Source organism: Furipterus horrens, unplaced genomic scaffold (genome assembly GCF_987537825.1).
Source record: "Furipterus horrens unplaced genomic scaffold, mFurHor1.1.pri manual_scaffold_10, whole genome shotgun sequence".
NCBI classification, from domain to species: domain Eukaryota; kingdom Metazoa; phylum Chordata; class Mammalia; order Chiroptera; family Furipteridae; genus Furipterus; species Furipterus horrens.
The window spans coordinates 43,044,483-43,060,036 of record NW_028327180.1 but is presented as its reverse complement, the minus strand read 5'-3'; the positions used below and the strand labels follow the sequence as shown (position 1 = coordinate 43,060,036).

Here is a 15,554-nt window from a genome sequence, read left to right as displayed (position 1 = left end):
AATTATCTCGATTAGCCACTTAAGGGCAGAGACCATGGCTTGTATTTCCAGCACCTGCCTATAGTAAAGTTTAAGTAAGTGAAAATAAGAGAAAGTATCATGTACGTGGCTGAAACATCTGAGATGAGCTGTTTCTGAATTCCACTCTCCTTCGGATTTCGATAATTCAGAATTCAAATTTTGTCATGGGCTGTCAGTCTTTCCCTTCAAATGGAACACCAGACTCAAAAACAAGTCTGTATTGAGGACATGGAGAGAGCCCTGAACTGGTAGATGGGGGCGATTCCAAGCTGATCAGGATACCCCCTGGTCCTCAAGGACTCAAAAAGAGAGAACAAGGCAGAATATGTCTATAACCATGGGTCAACACAGTGCCTGAGAATGCAGAGGCCATTTATAGTATAAAAAAAAGTATATTTGCATTTAATTCAAATAGTTGAAAACATTACCGTGGTTCAAAAGTAAAAAGATTTTTTTTTAAGATCTGAAAAATATGAGGATGCCTGCTTTCACCATTTCTATTAAATAACATAGTATTGGAAGCTCTAGATAGCATAATTAGGTAAGAAAAAAATAAAAGGCATCCAGATTGGAAAGGAATAAGTAGAAAAGAAGTAGAAATTCTATGCATAGAAAACCCTAACAGTATACACACACACACACACACACACACACACCTATTAGAACTAATACATGAATTCAGCAAAGTTGTAGGATGTAAAACAACACACACAAAAAAAGTTGCATTTCATACACTAGCAAATAACAATCCAAGGAAGAAATTAAGAAAACAATTTCAATTGCAGTAGCACCAAAAAAAAAAAAAAAAAAAAAATCTTAGGAATAAATTTAACGAAGAAGGTGAAAGACTTGTACACTAAAAACTAAAATACATTGCTGAAAGAAATTAAAGAAGACACAAATAAAGACATGCTGAGTTCATGGATTGGAAGACTAAATATTGTTAAGATATCAATTGTACCCAAAGCAATCTTCACATTCCATGCAATATCTATCAAAATGCCAATGATGTCTTTTGCAGAAATAGGAAAATCTACCCTGAAATTCAAATGGAATCTCAACAGGCATTGAAAAGCCAAGATGATCTTTAAAAGAACAAAGTTGGGGGTTTCATATTTCCTGACTTCAAAAGCTACAACAGAGCTATGGTAACCAAAACAGTGTGGTACTGGCATAGAGAGAATATAAGAAAATAGGATAAAATGGGGAGCTCAGAAATAAACCCTTGCATATATGGTCAAATAATTTTGACAAGGGTGCTAATGCCATTCAAAGGGGAAGGACAGTCTTTCAACAAATGGTGCTGGGAAAACTGGATCTCCAGATGCAAAAGAATGAAGTTAGACCCTTACTTTCACCACACATAAAATTTAACTCAAACTGGATCAAAGACCTAAATGTAAGAGCTAAAACTATAAAACTCTTATAAGAAAACATAGGGGTAAACCTTCATGACTTTGGCTTTGGCAATGATTTCTTAGGTATGACACCAAAAACATAGGCAAAACAAGAAAAAAATAGGTAAGTTGGACTTCATAAAAATTAAGAGCTATTGTATATCAAAGAATACTATCAACAGAGTGAAAAGGCAACAATGAAATGGGAAATATTTGCACATCTTAAATCTAATAAGGGATTAATATCCAGAATACAGAAAGAAACTCCAAAACTCAACAACAACAAAAACAAATATCTCAGATAAACAATGAGCACAGGACTTGAATACTCGATTATTTTGTGTTGGTCTCAGCCTATCCATATCCAAAACCAATGTTGTGGCTGGCCAGCCCTTGTGGTTCTTATTACACAGTGGAACAATTTTAACATAATTCTTCTTGAGTTCGATTTTTCAGCTCTTTTAGACTTAAATAGGCATGCTGATTTCAAAACTGCAGTTAGTTTTCTTCTATCACATCAGATTTTTTTCTGTGTAGCTTATCTTAATGCGACCACTCTAGGCTGGATCGAGCCTGGATCGAGCCTGGATCGAGGGAAGCACTAATGCTCTCCTATTGGCTGAGAGCAAACCTCCCTCAAGTGGGGAGGGGTGGGGGACAACCTTGGAGACCAGCAACAGGTTCATACTTGTTTAGACTATTCAGTTACACATGAGACAGTGTGGTGAGAGGTGGTATGCCGCTCTATATAGTGAATCATATTCCAAAGCGTATTCCGAGTTTTTGTCTGTATACAAGGAGTTAGCAGAATTTGTTTTTTCATTTACATATGTACTTATTTCCTTTTCTTCAGATCATGTCTGCCTCTGCTATTTCTTGTCGGAAGTGCCAAAACAACCCTAATTCATTTTGCTATATCTGTGGCAGTTTCACCATTGCCAAAGGATAAACATCAGCACGTTTGTCAGGCAAGCCTATTACACATATTTTAAAGTAAAACTTGGTGATCAAGATAAGTCTTGGGCCCCTCACAAGGTGTACAAGCAGTGTGTCGAGAGTGTACAGATGTGGACGAATGGAACACGTGATAAACTGCCATTTTTATACCTATGGTTTGGTGAGAGCCCAGAGATCATTCAAGTGACTGTTACTTTTGTATAGTGAAAATGTCAGGATATAACGAGAAAAATAAATGTAAAATAGAGTATCCTAGTCTACCATCAGCTATACACCCAGTGCCTCATTCAGCTGAAATCCCAGTGCCAGTTTTCATTGAACTACCCTCTTTCCAAAAACAGGAGTATGGTGAAGAACTAAGTGACAGCAACGATGAAGATTTTGAAATTGAAGATGACTCAGTTCATAAGGGATCTGATCAGCATGAGTTGAATGATTTGGCACAATATTTGGGATGATTCAAAAAGGCTTCAGAACTCCTAGCATTAAGACTGCACGAGAAAAACTTGCTTGAAAAAGGAGCGAAGGCATCCTACTTTTGATCAAGAGAAAGTGCATTTCTGCAATACGTTTGAAGTGACGGTGGCTTTGTCTGTTGCCATAACATACATGGTTTAATGGAAGAATTGGGAATTCCAATCTAGAACACAACTGAATGGTGACTGTTCATCGATAGCTCAAAGTGGAGCTTGAAGTGTGTCCTCCTCCACATGGTAATTTATTTGGTGCAGTTCCAATTGGCCATTCACTTTGTTTTTGTGAACAATATGAAGACATAAAGAGAGTCATTGATCTGTTGCAATATCACAAGCATAATTGGATCATCTGTGTTGACCTTAAAATGGTCTGCTTCCTTCTTGGTCGGCAATGCAGATACACCAAGTATCCCTGTTTTCTGTGTATGTGGGACAGCAGAGCTCATGAGAAGCATTTGGTGGAATCGAATTGGCCTCCAAGATCTGACCTCAGACCTGGTGATCCAAACATTCTACTTGAGCCACTTGTTGACAGAAAGAACATTATATTCCCACTTCTGCACATAAAACTGGGTCTCATGAAGCAATTTGTTAAAGCTTTGCCAACTGAAGGAGACTGTTTCAAGTATCTCATTTTGACATTTCCTAGTCTGTTGTTTGAAAAAAGATAAAATACCTTAATATGTATGTTTGATAGCAGAACATTTCTACTTGTACACAATTTGACTCACAGTAGCAATATATAGCCTTTATATGAATAAAATAACTCTAAATAAACAGTATATTCAGGTAAATTTTTCTTTATTTTCCTTTGTATGTACATTTTGTATGATTTTTGGGACAAAGGGAGGGTATCCTGTACCTTAAAAAGTTGACGTAATAGAGAAACCCTGTGGTCATTTTTGGATTCAGATGCCAAAAGTTAGTCAAAAACAGGTGTCAGATCTAACTCAATGAAAATTGTGTTCCCCAGTGTTATGATTGCAAAATGCTTTTCAGAAATACCCATTAGGAAATTGAAAAAATACAGGTTTATTTCTTACAGGACTGGAGATTACATAGCACATCTGGGGCCACACAGCAGAGCCACAGATAGAAAGATTACATAGGCCTGGTGCTCTGCTTTTATGGGGGTCGTGGGTTGGGGGCCTAGGGGTTCATGGGTTCACTCTTTATTGGTGATTTTAAAACGTAAGAGTGGGAATTTAAAGTGCCAGAAGAGAAAGACAAATAAGTAACCCAAATGGTCGGTTATCAAAATCAACCAAGATTTCTAGAACAATGGAGCCTAGCCCTGACTGGAGTGGCTCAGTGGGTTGGGCATTGTCCCTCAAAGTGAAAGGTCACTGGTTCAATTCCTGGTCAGGGCACACGCCTGGGTTTTGAGCCAGGTCATCCCTTTTCCCCTGGTTGGGGGCACGCGAGAGGCAACCAATCAATGTCTCTCTCCCTTTTTCTCTCCCTCCCTTCCCCTCTCTTTAAAAATAAATAAATAAAAATCTTTAAAACAACGAAGACTTAGTGGGGGAAAGCAGCCTGGCTCTTTATCTAATTGGGAGGCTGACAATGTACAAATGTACCAAGTTCTCACTTAACATTCTGTGACTTCAAGTGAACCGATTTGTATAGAAAACCAGTTTTACCATAGGCTAATTGATATAAACAAGAGTTAACCTTCTACAGCATCTCACTAACTTATAACAAAACAATGTTATTTGAGGACTTGTTGCATTTATTCAAAATAGTCATCTTTGAAGCGGAAGCCTGGCAATCAAAGCTTAAGTCAGGCACTTGCGTTACAAAATTTTTTAAAAAACCAACTGTCAGGTTTTACACTACATCATTTCTCTAAAGAAGATATAAAAATGGCCAATAAGCACATGAAAAGATATTCAAAATCAGTAATCATTAGGGGAATGTAAATAAAAATGACAAGGAAGTACTACTTCACACTCATTAGGGTGGCCATTATTTAAAAAAAACAAAAAACAAAACCCAAAAAAGAAAATAAATGTTGATGAGGATGTAGAAAAATTGGAACCCTCATGCATTGCTGGTGTGAGAAACGTTCACAATAAAACACCGGGACACAGGACTTCAGCAGCAAAGCGAGGCATTTATTCGTGATTCTGCAGAACAGGTGCGCAGCCAGAGGCAGGCAGGCAGGCACGCTGAAATAGAAAGAGCAAGCTGGTTTTATTCTAATACAAGGAGCCCCTCTCCTCCGTTTCTTCATTACCTGGGTACTCCGGAGTTTACAATCTAGCGCGACTGTCTAAGGGTGATAGGGTGATAGGGTGATAGGTCTGTCTCTAGCTCTCCCTTGAAGATTCCCTAACTTGTTTGCTTGGCTGTCTAGCTACATTTCCTATTTCCCTGTGTTTGGTGGTGGATATCTTCCTCCCTTTGATCTCAGAGACATTTTCGGTGAGCTGCAGAATGTCATTTCCTTACTTGTATTTACTGTTGACTCAGAGACCGACCCCCTGATTCATGATTCAGTTACAGCTGGTCTTAGCTGTTAATTATTTCCTACTGGTTTGGGAGTCGCCAGCTTTCTTGTTCCCTACACTGGCAGGAGTACAAAACGCCACAGCCACTGTGGAAGACAGTTGGGCAGTTTCTTACAAAACTAAACATATTCTTACCATACAATCCAGCGATCTCACTACTTGGTATTTACCCAAATGAGCTAAAAACTTAAGTTCAATCAGAAACCTGTCCATACAAAATCAAAGTTCATAACTGCCAAAACATGGAAGCCACCAAGATGTCCTTCAACAGGTAAATGGATAAACGAATTGTGGCACACCCAGACAATGAAATATTTAGTCAGAACTAAAAAGGTGAGTTATCAAGCCATCTGAAGATATGAAAGAACCTTAAATGCATATTACTAAGTGAAGGAAGCCATTCATAAAAGGCTACATATTGTATATTTCTACCTACATGACACAATCTGGAAAAGCAAAACTATGGAGTCGATTAGTAAATGAGAGGTTGCCAGGGGTTGGCAGGGAGGAATGAATAGATGGAACACAGAATTTTTAGGACAATGAAAGTACTATATATGATACTATAATTATGGATACATGTTATTTACACATTTACACACTTACACACTTACCCAAATCCAAAGAACGTGCAGCACAGAGTGAACCTTAATGTAAAATATGGACTCTCGGGGATAATGATATGTCAGTGCAGGTTTATCGATGGCAACAAATGTCTCTCTGTGGTTGGGGATGTGGCTAGTGGGGGTGCTGTGTTGGGAAAGATGGTAGAGTAGTCCTGGTTATCAGCAGAGGATAGGTTACACAGGACCCCCCGGATGCCTGAAACAGTGGATAGTACCAAACCCTATATATACGGTTATTTTTCTAAACATGCATACCTATGATAAAGTTTAATTTATAATTAGGAACAGTAAGAAATTAACAACAATAATAAAAAACAGAACAATTATAACAATATATTGTAATAAAAGTTATGTGAACGTGGTCTTTCTCAAAAGATCTTGTACTGTAGTCATCCTTCTTGCCATGATTTGAGGTGATCAGATGCCTGTGATGAGATCCTTCGCAGTTTGAGGCACGACAGCAAAACTAGCATGTGTCACAATTTCACAGACAGAAAATTCGTTCTTATCATAGCTCTTAAAACCTCAGCGTTTGATTTTTTTCTTTTTTATTAAGCCTAGAACTTTCACCTTTTTTGCTTAAAGGGAGCACCTTACGGCCTCTCTCTGGCATATCCAAATTGCTAGCATCACTGCTCTTGCACTTTGGGGCCATTATTTAGTAAAACGAGGTTAACTGAACACAGGCCCTCTGATACCCCTACAGTTAATCTGATAACCAAGGTGACCACTAAGTTATTAAGGGGCAGGGAGTGTCCACAGTGGGGAGACGCTGGGCAAAGGGCTGACTCACATCTGGCTGGATGGAGCAAGATGGTGCTAGATTTCATCACGCTACTCAGAACAGTCCACAATTTAAAAGGCATAAATTGTTTATTCCTAAAATTATCCACTTAATAGTGGCTGCTGGTAACTGAAATTGAGTTAAGTGAAACCGTGGATAATGGGGGAACTACTGTGTATGGGAAATCTCTGTCCTGGCCACACAATTTTGCTCTGAACCTAAAACTGTTTTAAAAATAAAGTCTACTTTAAAGAATTAGGAAAAAAAAGAATCTAAAAGGTGACCCCAGTGAAAAACCTCTTCCCACTCCAGGCTCCCAGGTCCCTTCCCCTCTGACAATTAGGACTGCTCCAGTTTCAAGGGAGTTTCTAGAACTATTTGAAGCATATACAAGGAAGTAAGCGTGCTGTAGTCCCCTCCTTTCTTTCTCCGGAAAGTGTCGTGCCTCTGCACACTGCTCTGCCTTCTCTGCTTCCAGGGCAGAACGTCTCCTAAAGACTGTCTCTGGATAAGGAGAAGGTGGCTTTCAAGTCAGACCCCCAACCGACAGGATATCAGCAGGCAGGGGAGCTGCTGAGGTGGAGATGGGGAGAGAGGTTAGCTGAAGGGTGGGGTGCAAGTGTGAAATGTCAGGCAGGCGGCAGGATAAAACTGGGAGAGACACCAGAGGCCTTGGCATGCTCCTTGTATGAAGGAGTCTACTTTGGGGGTAGTGGGAAGCCTTTGAGGCCATCAAGGCTGGGAGGGTCAGGACCAAAGTGGTAAATTAGGCAGATGAATTAATTAGGTCATGGGCAGGGCAAAGGAGAGTGACAGGAGGCCCAGGCAAGAGTAGGGGGCAAGTTCAGGGAGAGCAGGAAAGAGGGAGATTTTTCACGTGTCTTGGGTTATTAATCCACATAAATCCTGAGATGAAAAGTTCAACATGAATGATCCTCACCTTGTCATGGTTTATGAAATATGACCCTGTGAAATGCACTGCTTATGGACTGCTCTCAGGTGGAGAGGTTCCTGATTTCGACATATCTGGAATGATCTAGAAGGTCCTGGAAAGCTTTGGAAGTACATGTATGGGAAGTCTGGCCGGAAGTGGGAGGAGTCAGCACTCCGTTTCTATTAATGCGATGCTGTGACCTTGGACAAATCACTTTTACTTTCTGGGCCTCCCCTTCCTTCTATTTATTCCTCATTCAACAAACCTTTCCTGAGTCTCTACTCTATTTCAGGAATGTTCTAGATGCTGGGGACACAACAAAAACAAGACAAAGATCCCACCCCTCCCGGTGCTGATGTTCCTCCAGTGAGGCAGACAGGCAGGAAACAAACTGGCAAGGTGATTTTGGATAACCAGATTCACGAGAACACAAAGAGGAGTGGTCGGTGTGAGAGGTGCCCATTTTATTATGTTTCTTCTTCTTTTTTTGCTTTTCCATTTTATTACTTTAAAAATTTTTTTTTAGTTTATGTACTTTTTAGAGAGAGGGGAAGGGAGGGAGAAAGAGAGGGAGAGAAACATCAATGTGTGGTTGCCTCTCATGTCCCCAGCTGGGGACCTAGCCCGCAACCCAGGCATGTGCCCTGACTGGGAATCAAACTGGTGACCCTTCAGTTTGCAGGTCGGCACTCAATCCACTGAGCCACACCAACCAGGGCCATCTTATTACTTTTTAACTGAGTTATAACTTACCTACAATAAAGTGTACGAGCCTCAGGAATTCAGCTCCAGAGATTTGTTTCAGATCATCACAGATGCACAGCCACCACCTGGAGCAAGACAGAGACTATTAGCAGCATCCTTCAGACCACTGGGCTGAGTTTAGGTGTCAGAAAGGAAAGGAGGGCTCTCTGAGGATGGAGACATTCAAGGTGACACTGGGATAACAAAACAGACCTTGGGAAGGGCATGATGAGCAGAGGGAAGAGTAGGTGTCAGGTACCTGAGGTGAGACTGAGGTCAGAACATTCCAGGAGAAGGGAGGCAAGTGTGGCTGGATGGAGTGAGTGGGGGCAGGTAAGGGCAGGCAGGTGACAGGGGCAGGCGGAGCAGCACCTGTGGGCGGCAGGGAGGACTTTGGCTTTTGCTCCAACTAAGGTGGGAGCCATGGAAGGTCTGACTGCAGAGGGGATGGGACCTGACTTAATGACCACAGGCACCCTCTGGCCGCTGTGGGGAGGACAGACTGTGGGAGCTGGGAAATCAGGGAGGCGGTGACTGCCCTGGTTCAGGTGAGCGGGGACAAGTGTGGGGCTGACCTGGTTGGGCCAAGGAGGTGATGAGAAAGGGTCAGATTTTGTTTACATTTTGGCTGAGATGCCAGGGGAGGTCCCAAAGGCCAAGAGCAGGTTTTCACTTGTGAGCAGTGTTCTTGGTCTGCAAAGGCCTGGGCTGGGAGGCCTCCCAGGCACAGGCCCCAGCACGGCAGAGCTAAGTGAGTGTCTCTGCGCGGTTGCCGAGAGCAGACTCTACGTATCTGAGTTTTCCTGACTGCTGAAGAACCAAGGTGGAGAGACGGAGGTGGGCAGGAGCGAAGGCGGGCTGGAGGTCCCGTCTCTAGTCCAGTTAAGGCTGCACATCAATTATCTGAGTAGCAAGTGGTTTTCCCCTTGGAAAGCTCATAGCCCAGGGTTCTGATCCGAGAAGGTGAGTGTGTTCCATTCCATGTCTTCTGATGTTTGATGTCTTACAAGGATGTGTCATTTCCATGTGGTGCTTATTACTTATGTGATTAAGAAAAGTCAAGTAAACTAGACACAGAAAGACAGATACTGTGTGATTCTACTCACAGGAGGTCCCTAGAGGAGCCAGAGTAGTAGACAGAAAGTAGACAGTGGGAGCCAGGGGCTGGGGGAGGCACCCAGGAGTTAGTGTGTAATGGGCTGGGCTCCAGGTGGGGAAGATAAACAAGTTTGGAGATGGAGGGTGGGGATAGTTGCACAACCATGTGAATGTGCTTAATGCCACTGAGTTGTACACTTAACAAGCAGTTAAAATGTAGATTTTATGGTTATGTGTATTCTGTCACAATTAAAAATAGAAAAAGAGAGGAAAAGCAAAGGAACAGAAAGGAAGGAAAGGGAGGGAGAGAGAGAAAAAAATAATAAAAGGAGGGAAGGAAGGAAGGAGAGGAGAGAGAGGGAGGAAAGAAGGAAGGGGGAAAAAAGAAAGAAAAGAGGAAAAAACCCTTTGGCCAAAGCTTTCCCAAGCCAAACATTCAACGTTGGTTCCCACAGCTTCTTGAGTCAGCCACTGCAAGCCTAGGCCTCAGAGTCAAGGTCGACACAACCTCCCGGATCTTTCAGGCCACCTCAGGCCTCCGCCAGGAACCTATAGGAATCTAGGTAGAAAAAGCCCATCAGAAATTTCTGAAGGGGCCCACAGATTTGTGCCGGTTCCTCTCATTCTATACCTTAGGTTTTCCTGCCTGGAATCCCGGGCTCTTTCTTTCCAGGTTGAATTGATGTGACTCCTGGTCTTGGGTGCAGGTGCAATGGGACACTGCTAGCACCTGCAACTAGAGCGCTCTCCTGTTCTTTTCTAATTTAAAAAATTAATAATTGTGGCAAAGTACATATAACAAAAGTTAACACCTTAACAATTTTAAGTGTACAGTACAGTGGCATTAAGCACATTCATGTTGTTGTGCAACTGTCACCACCAGCCACCTCCAGAACTTTTTCTTTTATTTTTAAAAAATATTATTAATTTTTTAGAGAAAGGGGAAGGGAGGGAGAAAGAGAGGAAGAGAAACATCAGTGTGTGAGAGAAACAATTGGTTGCCTCTCACATGCCCCCAATGGGGGACCTGGCCCAGAACCCAGCTATGTGTCCTTACTGGGAATTGAACCAGTGACCTTTTTGTTTGCAGGCTGGTGCTCATTCCACTGAGCAACACCAACCAGGGCGCCAGAACTTTTTCATCTTCCCAAACTGAAACTGTCTCTATCAAATACTAACTCCCCATCCCTACCCCCTCCTCCAGCCCCTGGTTCCCACCATTCTACTTTGTCTCTATGAATCTGACACCTCTAAGTACCTCATATAAGTGGAATTCTACAGTATTTGTCCTTTTGTGTCTGGTTTAATTTCACTTAATGTCTTTAAGATTCATTCATGTGATAGCATGCACCAGAATTTTCTTTTTTTAAAAGGCTGAATGATATACCGCTATATGGCTCTACTACATTTTGTTTATTCATTCATTCATCTGTCAATGGACATGTGGGTTACATCTACCTTGTGGCTATTTGGAATCATGCTATGAACATGGATGTGCATATGTTTTTGAGTCCGTGCTTCCAATTCTTTTGGGTATGTATTCAGAAGTGAAATTGCTGGATCATATGGTAATTCTATTTTTAATTGTTTGTGGACACTTTGTACTGTTTGGCACAGCAGCTACACCATTTCACATTCCTTTTCTTTTTTATTTATAGGATTCCAATCCTGTTTCAGGCTATAATGTGCCCAGTTAAAAATGCTTTCCCAGTAGTTGATACGATACTGTATTAGAGAACCTTAAAGATTCCACCATAAAACTCTAGAACTGATAAATGAATTAAGTAAAGTAGCAGGATACAAAATAAATATTCAGAAATTAGTTGCATTTTTGTACACCAATAATAAACTATCAGAAAGGGAAACTAGGAAAACAATCCCATTTACAATTGCATTAAAAAAATACCTAGAAGTTAATTGAACCAAGGAAAATTATAAGACACTGAAGAAATTGAAGAAGATACAAATAAGTGGAAGCATATACTATGTTCATAAATAAGAATTAACATCATTTAAATGTTTGTACTACCCAAAGCTACAGACTGAGGATGATGAAGCAATGGGGATATCTTCTCATTTACCACCACTAGGGGAGGGCCTGCCAAGAGGGAAGCCCCAGAGAGGCAGAAAGAGAACCAAGGCATGAAGTCCTGACCTCTTGGCTCTATCTGAGCACCTGCATATAGCCATGCCTGATGGCACCCCTTAGATTTTTCAGTTACATGTGCCAGGATATTCCCCTTTTTGCATAAGCTACTAAAGGGTTGAATGTTTGCCATACTCAACTGAAAGTCCCGTCAGATATGACAAACACTTATCCTCTAAGGCTCAGCTCAAGTGTCACCTTCTCCCAAAAGCCCCACCAGCTTCTTCTCCCTCACTGGTAGCCTAAGTGTTCCTCCTGTCCTCTTCCATGATTACCCTGGCTACCCTATGCATCAATACGGCCACTAGACTGGGAACTGCTTGAGGGCGGGAACCTCATTTTCATTCATGGCAGCAACCCCAGCTCAAAAATGTAGCTCGATAAACAATGAATGAATGAATAATAAATGCAATGCTCCCTTAAGAAACCTTAGAAAACAGTGGGGCTTTCCATAAAATCACCTCAAAGTCTTAAAGAATGAAAATTGGTATTTTTATTCATTTAAAATCCCCTGAAACCAAATGAAATCTTATGTGCATTTTTCTGGAGACATCCTAGTTTTTATCAGATATTCAAAGGATAAGAGGCTTACAACCCCTGCCTTGTGAAAAAATCCCTCTAGGAAGTGGGGGGTCAATATGTTAATTCATTCTGAATTTAGTTGTGTTTCATCTTACATAAAACATCCAGAGCTTGCACATGTTTTCATCAAGTTAATTTTGGTTTCAATAAGAAGAGTCTTTAATACTAAATGTCTGTCTTGCTAAGGAGAATATGGGCAAAAGCAAAAGCATTCATTTCCTCCCTTTAACAAATGGAGAAATTGAGGCACAAAGAAGGGAAGGGGTTTACCCAAGGTCACAGAGCAGGTTGCTGGCAGAGCTATGTCCCCTCCACCTTTGTCTGTTCAGTATCAGAATCCCTTTCCTGAACTTGGGGATCTGCCTCTCAGCTGCCTCCCACTTCAGATATTCCCAAGGTCAGATATTCGCTTTATCAGCATCCATTGCACAAGAGCATGAGCACGTGGCCTGGATTCAACCAATTATGTCCTCACATCCAAGACTTTGTTTCCAGAGCCAGACTTCAGATCTGGCACCCATTGTCCTTTTGATTCTGAAACTACCCAATCTGGTTTGTGACATCTGCAAACAAGAATCTGCTTGATAAAATGTCTATTAGATTAAAACTGAACTGAAGTAACCCATGTCTGGGGCTAGAAAAACCAATGGTGTCACCTGAAATTTGGGCCTAGATTGATCTCACAGTCTCCTACTTAGAACATTCATCTGAGGTTATCTGAATTCCACTTATTCTCACTGTTATCTTTAATTACAGTCCCATGCTTTTTATGAAATATCTTTTTAAAAAAAAATTCAAATACCATTCTGATCACTCATGGTCCATGGACATTCACAAAATAAACCAAAAAGAAACAGATGTTAAAGATTGGTCTTAAAACACCATAGCCAATGACCCCACGCTTGCCTATGATCTCATGGACATAAAACCACATCCACACCTTGGTGGCTACTAAACCATTCAGCAGAGCTTCCTGAAGTGAGCTGTTTGCAGCTATCAGTTTGAGTACTAGTGACTGTTTTTCAAGCTCTGAACAGCTGTTGGGGTCTCAGCAGGGTTGGAGGAATTAGCTCAACGTTGGCATAGTGCCACAACGTGGACACTCGAGGCTTCGAGGCTTCGAGTAAGTCACAGCGGCATTTACCAGCCTGGGGTCCTTCTCTGAGAGTCTACAGACAAATTGGGCCATGGTTCTAGAATGGAAATCTAATTACAGCACACACTTAAATGTAAAAGCCTTACAAAGTAGAAAAGTTTGAAGCATCTGAGAAAGCAATAGACACCCACAATCAATTCAAAATGATCATTGTATTTTATTTCTTCTAGTCTACTCCCCCATATGTACATATATGTATGTATATATTTAAAATCTATAAATGTATATATAGGCATTTAAAATAAACATATTAAAAATATATACATCTGTACATTTTTATGAAATGGGATTATTATCTATGCACAATGTGGTCGTCAATGTGTTCTTGTAGGCCTGAAAAAAGGTTGTTCTTTTTTGTTCCCCAATGAAGTTAGTCATGGCCGTACGACTTGATGAGGTCACAGACATTTTCCTGGCTTGGCAACCTGTGGAGGCAAGTGTCCAGATAGCATCTCCAATTCCTGGGTTGCTGAGTGACTATTTAGAACAAACTCACTGTGTGTGAAGAAAAGAAATCACCCTTATGGACTTAAACCCCTTAAATAATGGATATATTTGTTACAACAGCATATAACCAGCCTGTCCTGACAGATAACATTTTTTAAGCCTTATTTTGAAATAATTATAAACTCACAAGAAGTTGCACAAATAGTAGAGAGAGGTCCCACTGGCCTTGTGCTCCAGCATCCCCCATAGTTGGTCACATCTTACATAACTATAATACTTTAATAAACCCAGGAAATTGACATTAGTACAATAGAGTAGTCCCTCTCTATATCGCAGTTCACTTATTGCGGCCTCACTGTATCGCGGGATGTAAAAAAATATTATATTTATTTATCGCAGATTTTTCGCTATATCGCAGGATTTTGCGGTACTGTTTACGTATGTTGTTAAAGTTACATAGGTTTAAGAGTGTAGAATATGTTTAAGAACATAAGTAGTATTTATAAAAGTGTGGAAAATGTTAGTAAGGCAGTGGGAAAGGTTAATAAGGGGCTGGGAATAGTTTATAAGTGTGTGGGGTTTATAAAGTCTTAAAAATATATAAATACTAAAATAAATGTAAGGTTCCTACTTCGTGGATTTTCATCTATCGCGGGGGGGGGGCATCTAGAACGTAAGACCCACGATAAGTGAGGAAATACTGTACAATTAACAAGACTATGGACTTAACTCGGATTTTATTTACCGATACCATTTTGTAGCCCATTCCCTCCCTTTCTGTCATATATAAGCCCTTTCTCATATTCATATGATATTGAATGGCTGTCCCATATCTTCTGGCTGAAACCTGGCAAGCACTGCCACTCTACCACCGCTGAGCACTTTCATTCCCACCACAAACATGAAAATAACACCCTTTCATATTTTTGTATCTCTAATGATTCCCTTAGGAGAAGTTCCTCAGAAAAGGCTATAAACATTCTAAACTCTTCCTTTCAAATTTTTTTTTTTTAGAAAGTCACCTCCAGGTAGTCACGGATGAGGGCCTGCCTTGCACCACCTGCATGTTATCATTTAACAAATCTTTACCAATTCGTGGGGCTTCTAAAGATAAATAGCAAATAGGAAGAACTTCTCCATTGTCAGTTCCTCCAAATATTCAGCAAACAAGCTAGAATCTTTCAGTTTCCACCAATTTATCTTTCCCACATCCCTCTCCCGTTTGTTACTTATTAAGCCTTCATGCTGCCTCCCCCAGACTGTCAACACAGGCAAAAAGGGGCAGGAGAGTGACATTTGATATGAGGCTCAGGGGAAATTTGCCAGGTGAGGCCTTATGGGAAGAGGGAAATGCAATGTACAAATGCCTTCAAGTCTGCGGTGTAAAATTTCAGTGGGCTGAGGTTTAGTGATATGGCTGGAGAGATGCCAGGCTCAGAGGATCAGGGCCCCATATGAACTTAGGAATTGCAAGTGTAGAAGCCTCTAGCCACGTGGAATGAACAGCCTGGGGGTGACTGAGGGTGGAAGCTGACCACACTGGTCCAGACCTGCGATGGTGGTGGTGGTGGTGACTCAGGTTGGGGTCAAGGATGGAGAGTTGGACAAATTACTTACTTAGAAAGGAGAATGGGCTGAGCTGGGGGACTGACTGGATGGTCGAACCTGAGGGA

The 15,554-nt window shown here is 41.2% G+C and overlaps 1 pseudogene; it reads right to left on the bottom strand.

Annotated features, from left to right (window-relative positions):
* Positions 1-13,092: 13,092 nt before the first annotated feature.
* On the bottom strand, positions 13,093-13,467 carry LOC149999864 (ATP synthase F(0) complex subunit g, mitochondrial pseudogene; annotated as a pseudogene).
* Between the last annotated feature and the right edge of the window lie 2,087 nt (positions 13,468-15,554).